Raw genomic sequence first — 7155 nt, 5'->3', positions numbered from 1 at the left:
GAGCTGTGTGTAAGGTCTGTCTTCCTACCTGTCCATAGAGAGCTGTGTGTAAGGTCTGTCTTCCTACCTGTCCATAGAGAGATGTGTGTAAGGTCTGTCTTCCTACCTGTCCATAGAGAGCTGTGTGTAAGGTCTGTCTTCCTACCTGTCCATAGAGAGCTGTGTGTAAGGTCTGTCTTCCTACCTGTCCATAGAGAGATGTGTAAGGTCTGTCTTCCTACCTGTCCATAGAGAGCTGTGCCACCAGTGTAACGTCTGTGTGGTCCGTGCTGGGTTCGTATTCGTAGTGAAGGAAATAGAGGTGGGTCCTGTGGACCGTGAAACGCTCCCGGCGGAACTCATAACACAGATCATCTTCATCCAGCTCTGACAGAGTCTTCTGGAGCTGGAGACGGAGAAGAGAGGAGAGGAGGGGAGGGAGGGGAGGAGAGGGGAGGAGAGAGGAGGGGAGGGGAGGAGAGGGGAGGGGGAGGGGAGAGGAGGGGAGGGGAGAGAGGAGAGGGGAGGAGAGGATGGAGAGGAGGGGAGAGGGGAGGAGAGGGGAGGAGGGGAGGAGGGGAGGGGAGGAGGGGAGGGGAGGGGGAGGAGAGGGAGGGGGAGGAGGGGAGAGGAGGGGAGAGGGGGAGGAGGGGAGGGAGAGGAGGGGAGAGGAGGGGAGAGGGGGAGGAGGGGAGGAGAGGAGGGGACGGGAGGGGGGAGGAGAGAGGGGAGGGGGAGGAGAGAGGAGAGGAGGAGGGGAGGGGAGGGGAGGGGAGAGGAGGGGAGGGAGGGGAGAGGAGAGGAGGGGAGGGGAGGGGGAGGGGAGGAGAGGAGGGGAGGGGAGAGGAGGGGAGGAGAGGGAGAAGAGAGGAGAGGAGGGGAGGGGGGGTTAATACCATAGTAGTTAATACCACATCTGATCTGTCTTCTCATAGTTAATACCACATCTGATCCTTCTGTCTTCTCATAGTTAATACCACATCTGTCTTCTCATAGTTAATACCACATCTGTCTTCTCATAGTTAATACCACATCTGATCCTTCTGTCTTCTCATAGTTAATACCATATCTGATCCTTCTGTCTTCTCATAGTTAATACCACATCTGTCTTCTCATACTTAATACCATATCTCAATCCTTCCGTCTTCTCAGGGCTGTATTTAAACTGACTCTAGATCAGTATAGGTCCACATACGTTTTCGCTGTTGTGGTCTGTCTCGCTAGGGGCAGCCGAAGAGTTCTCGTCTCAGGAGGTTTCCGTCGTACCTCCAGGAAGGTGAGGTACAGGTTCCTGAAGAATTCTACATGCTTGTTCTTCACTCTCAGCTTCTTAGGAGAGTTCCAATGGATGACCTGTAGGGGAGGCAGGGGGAGAGAGGAGGGAGGAAGGGGAGAGAGGAGGGAAGGAAGAGGGAGGGAGGAAGAGAGAGGAGAGAAGAAAGAGAGGGAGGGAGGGAAGAGAGGGAGGGAGGGAGGAGGAGAGAGGGAGGAAGGGAGGGGGGAGAGAGAGAGGGAGGAGAGGGAGAGAGAGGAGAGAGGAAGAGGAGAGGAGCGGGAGGAAGAGGGAGAGAGCGGAGGGAGGGAGGGGGAGAGGAGGGGAGGGAGGAAGAGAGAGAGAGGAGGGAGAGGAGGGGGAGAGGGGGAGGGAGGGAGGGAGGGAGAGAGAGGAAGGGAGGGAGGAGGAGAAGAGAGGGAGAGGAGGAGGAGGAGGGGAGAGAGAGGGAGGGGAGAGGGAGAAAGGGAGGGGAGGGAGGAGGGAAAGAGGGAGGGAAGGAAGAGGGGAGAAGGGAAGGAGAAGAGAGGAAGGAAGAGAGGAGAAGGGAGGAGAAGAGGAGAAAGGAAGAGAGGAGAAAGAAGGAGGAAGAGGAAGAAGGAGGAAGAAGGAGAAAGAAGGAAGGGAAGGGAAAAAGGAAGAAAGGAAGGGAAAGAGGAAGGAAAGGAAGGAAGAGAGAAGAAAAGAGAGGCATAGAGTGCGATGGTTAGATTGAGGTTCCTGAAAAGCTGGCAAGTCACAACAAGTTCCAATGGATCACTGAGGAGAGAAGGAGGGAGACAGAGAGACATGACAGACCAGACAGAGAGACAGAGATGACAGACCAGTCAGAGAGACAGAGATGACAGGCCAGTCAGAAGACAGAGAAGATGACAGACCAGACAGAGAGACAGAAACAGACCAGACAGAGGAACAGAGATGACAGACCAGTCAGAGACAGAGATGACAGGCCAGTCAGAGAGACAGAGATGACAGACCAGTCAGAGAGACAGAGATGACAGACCAGTCAGAGAGACAGAGATGACAGGCCAGTCAGACAGAGATGACAGGCCAGTCAGAGACAGAGATGACAGACCAGTCAGAGAGACAGAGATGACAGACCAGACAGAGAGACAGAGATGACAGACCAGTCAGAGAGACAGAGATGACAGGCCAGTCAGAGAGACAGAGATGACAGGCCAGTCAGAGAGACAGAGATGACAGACCAGTCAGAGAGACAGAGATGACAGGCCAGTCAGAGATGACAGACAGACAGAAGACAGATGACAGGCCAGTCAGAGAGACAGAGAGAGATGACAGGCCAGACAGAGAGACAGAGATGACAGACCAGACAGAGAGACAGAGATGACAGACCAGACAGAGACAGAAGAGATGACAGGCCAGTCAGAGACAGGGAAGCCCAGTCAGAGAGACAGAGGCCAAACAGACCAGTCAGGGATGACAGAGATGACAGACCAGACAGAGCAGGGAATGTGACAGTCAGAGAGACAGAGATGACAGGCCCAGACAGAGATGACAGGCCAGTCAGAGAGACAGATGACAGACCAGTCAGAGAGACAGAGATGACAGGCCAGTCAGAGATGACAGAGAGATGACAGACCAGACAGAGAGACAGGAATGACAGACCAGACAGAGAGACAGATGACAGACCAGAGAACAGAGATGACAGCCAGAGAGATAACAGGCCATCAAGAGACAGAGATGACAGACCAGTCAGAGAGACAGAGATGACAGACCAGTCAGAGAGACAGAGAGAGATGACAGGCCAGTCGAGATGACAGGCCAGTCAGAGAGACAGAAGATGACAGACCAGACAGAGAGACAGAGAGAGATGACAGACCCATCAGAGACAGAGATGACAGACCAGACAGAGATGACAGGCCAGACAGAGAGACAGAGAGATGGCAGACCCATCAGAGAGACAGAGAGAGAATAAACAGGCCCATCAGAGAGACAGAGAGAGAGATGACAGGCCCATCAGAACAGAGAGAGATGACAGACCAGTCAGAGAGACAGAGATGACAGACCAGTCAGAGAGACAGAGATGACAGACCCATCAGAGAGACAGAGATGACAGGCAGTCAGAGAGACAGAAGAGAGATAACAGGCCCATCAGAGAGACAGAGAGAGATGACAGACCCATCAGAGAGACAGAGATGACAGGCCAGTCAGAGAGACAGAGAGAGATAACAGGCCCATCAGAGAGACAGAGAGAGATACAGGCCATCAGAGAGACAGAGATAACAGGCCCATCAGAGAGACAGAGAGAGATGACAGGCCATCAGAGAGACAGAGAGAGATGACAGGCCATCAGAGACAGAGACAGAGAGAGAGACAGAGAAGGGCAACAGGCCCATCAGAGAGACAGAGAGAGATAACAGACCCATCAGAAGACAGAGATAACAGGCCCATCAGAGACAGAGAGAGAGATGACAGGCCCATCAGAGAGACAGAGAGAGATGACAGAGAGACAGAGAGAGATGACAGACCCATCAGAGACAGAGAGAGATAACAGGCCCATCAGAGAGACAGAAGAGAATGACAGGCCCATCAGAGACAGAGAGAGATGACAGGCTAGAGGCCCCATCAGAGAGACAGAAGAGATGACAGGCCCATCAGAGAGACAGAGAGAGATAACAGGCCCATCAGAGAGACAGAGAGAGATAGCGAGCCATCAGAGAGACACAGAGAGATGACAGGCCATCAGAGAGACAGAGAGATACAGACCCATCAGAGGGGACAGAGAGATAACGAAATCCATCAGAGAGACAGAGAGAGATGACAGGCTAGACAGGCCCCATCAGAGAGACAGAGAGAGATAACAGGCCCATCAGAGACAGAGAGAGATAACAGGCCCATCAGAGAGACGAGAGATGACAGGCCCATCAGAGAGACAGAAGAGATGACAGGCCCATCAGAGACAGAGAGAGATGACAGGCCTCAGACAGAGATGACAGACCCATCAGAGACAGAGAGAGATAACAGGCCATCAGAGAGACAGAGATAACAGGCCCATCAGAGACAGAGAAAGAGAGATGGCCCATCAGAGAGACAGAGAGAGATAACAGGCCCATCAGAGAACAGAGGATGACAGGCCCATCAGAGAGACAGAGAGATGACAGGCCCATCAGAGACAGAGGAGATAACAGGCCCATCAGAGAGACAGAGAGAATAACAGGCCCATCAGAGACAGAGAGAGATAACAGGCCCATCAGAGAGACAGAGAGAGATGACGGGCCCATCAGAGAGACAGAGAGAGATGACAGGCCCATCAGAGACAGAGAGAGATGACAGGCCCATCAGAGAGTAGAAGCATCTGGAAGGAGCAGGAGCATGATGCCGACAATACTCTGCTGTCCACACACACCCACACACCAGCATATACATACTTTACACACACACACACACACACACACCCACACACACCTACACACACACCCCTTTTCAGACACAACGGACAAAGTGTATAGAAACAGCTGCATCTGTGTGTGTGAGATGCTGAACTCACCTTGAGGTCTGAAACATCCTTGTAGCACTTCTCAGAAGCGGTGTGGTCTGACAACTGGACGTTCAGAAACAGGCAGCTGAGTGAACCAGGAAGGGGTTCTGTTTGATCACGGCGTTGAAAAAGATGTCTGCAGACACACACAGATCAGACCTTAGTGTAGATAACAGATAGAGACTCAGACAAAGTGTAGATAACAGATAGAGACTGAACCTTAGTGTAGATAACAGATAGAGATCAGATAATAATATAATAATAATAGGAGACTAGACCTTAGTGTAGATAACAGATAGAGAGTAGACCTTAGTGTGCATAACGCGTATGAGGTCAGATCAGACCTTACTGTAGATGCGTTACACAGATCAGCCATGCTCTAGATAACAGATACAGAGATCAGACCTTAGTGTAGATAACAGATGAGAGATCAGACCTTAGTGTAGATAACAGATAGAGACTGAATATGGATTTAGATAACAGATAGAACTCAGACCTTACAGATCAGACAAGTGTGGATAACAGATGAGATGGACCTTGTGAATAACAGATCAGACATAGTGTAGATAACAGATAGAGACTAGACATTAGTGTAGATAACATATAGAGACTAGACCTTGAAAATGTAGATAACATATAGAGACTAGACCTTACAGATCAGACCTTAGTGTAGATAACAGATAGAGACTCAGACCTTAGTGTAGATAACAGATAGAGACTAGACCTTAGTGTAGATAACAGATGAGAGAGATCAGACCTTAGTGTAGATAACAGATGAGACTAGACCTTAGTGTAGATAACAGATAGAGACTCAGACCTTAATTAGTAGATAACAGATAGAGACTAGACCTTGTGTAGATAACAGATAAAGACTAGACCTTACAGATCAGACCATAGATGTAGATAAGAGATAGAAGATCAGACCTTAGTGTAGATAACAGATAGAGACTGACCCCTTTACCAGATCAGACCTTAGTGTGTAACGGACCAAGTCAGACCTTGGTGTAGATGAGATAGAGACTAGACCTTAGTGTAGATAACAGATAGAGACTAGACCTTACAGATCAGACCTTAGTGTAGATAACAGATAGAGATCAGACCTTAGTGTAGATAACATATAGAGACTAGACCTTACAGATCAGACCTTAGTGTAGATAACAGATAGTGTTCAGATTACAGATCAGACATTAGTGTAGATAACGAATGAGACTAGACATACAGATCAGACCTTAGTGTAGATAACAGATGAGTGTTCAGACCTTACAGATCAGACCTTAGTGTAGATAACAGATAGAGAATCAGACCTTAGTGTAGATAACAGATAAGTTCAGACCTGTCCTGGTCTCATCTCTGTCTCCAGTCTCTACATATCTGTCTCAGATACCTCATCTCATCTGTGCTCCCAGTCTCTTATCTGAACATCTCAGTCATCATCTCTGTCATCATCTCATCCTGTCTCCAGTAGAGGACTGGCCACCCCATGTCTGCCGGTTCCTCATCTAGTGTCTTCCTAGATATATGGCCATTCTAGCGGAGCTTTCCTAGCCACCGCGACTTTACACCTGCATTGTTTGCATGTTTCGGGGTATGGTTAGGTCTGGGATTTCTGTACAGCACTCCTGGCGATATCAAGCTGCATGCTCTACCAACGAGGCTACAGAAGGACCACATCTGATCTCAGTCTCATCTCTGTCTCCAGTCTCATATCTGTCTCCAGTCTCATCTCTGTCTCCAGTCTCATCTCTGTCTCCAGTCTCATCTCTGTCTCCAGTCTCATCTCTGTCTCCAGTCTCATCTCTGTCTCCAGTCTCATCTCTATCTCCAGTCTCATCTCTGTCTCCAGTCTCATCTCTGTCTCCAGTCTCATCTCTGTCTCATCTGTCTCAGTCTCATCTCTGTCTCCAGTCTCATCTCTGTCTCAGTCTCATCTCTGTCTCCAGTCTCATCTCTGTCTCAGTCTCATCTCAGTCTCATCTCTGTCTCCAGTCTCATCTCTGTCTCCAGTCTCATCTCTGTCTCAGTCTCACTCTGTCTCCAGTCTCATCTCTGTCTCCAGTCTCAATCTCATCTCTGTCTCAGTCATCTCTGTCTCATCTCATCTGTCTCACTGTCTCAGTCTCATCTCTGTCTCCAGTCTCATCTCGTCTCATCTCATGTCTCCAGTCTCATCTCTATCTCAGTCTCATCTCTGTCTCCAGTCTCATCTCTGTCTCCAGTCTCATCTCATCTCAGTCTCATCTCTGTCTCAGTCTCATCTCTGTCTCCAGTCTCATCTCTGTCTCCAGTCTCATCTCTGTCTCCAGTCTCATCTCTGTCTCTAGTCTCATCTCTGTCTCATCTCTCTGTCTCTCAGTCTCATCTCTGTCTCCAGTCTCATCTCTATCTCAGTCTCATCTCTGTCTCT

At 49.7% G+C, this 7155-nt stretch overlaps 1 pseudogene; it reads right to left on the bottom strand.

Moving 5' to 3' along the window:
- Window positions 1-217: 217 nt before the first annotated feature.
- On the bottom strand, window positions 218-4887 carry LOC127917745 (xylosyl- and glucuronyltransferase LARGE1-like; annotated as a pseudogene).
- Between the last annotated feature and the right edge of the window lie 2268 nt (window positions 4888-7155).

This window comes from Oncorhynchus keta, unplaced genomic scaffold, assembly GCF_023373465.1.
Source record: "Oncorhynchus keta strain PuntledgeMale-10-30-2019 unplaced genomic scaffold, Oket_V2 Un_contig_1195_pilon_pilon, whole genome shotgun sequence".
Taxonomy (NCBI): domain Eukaryota; kingdom Metazoa; phylum Chordata; class Actinopteri; order Salmoniformes; family Salmonidae; genus Oncorhynchus; species Oncorhynchus keta.
Note: the sequence above shows the minus strand (reverse complement) of the source record. Positions and strands in the feature narration are given on the sequence as shown.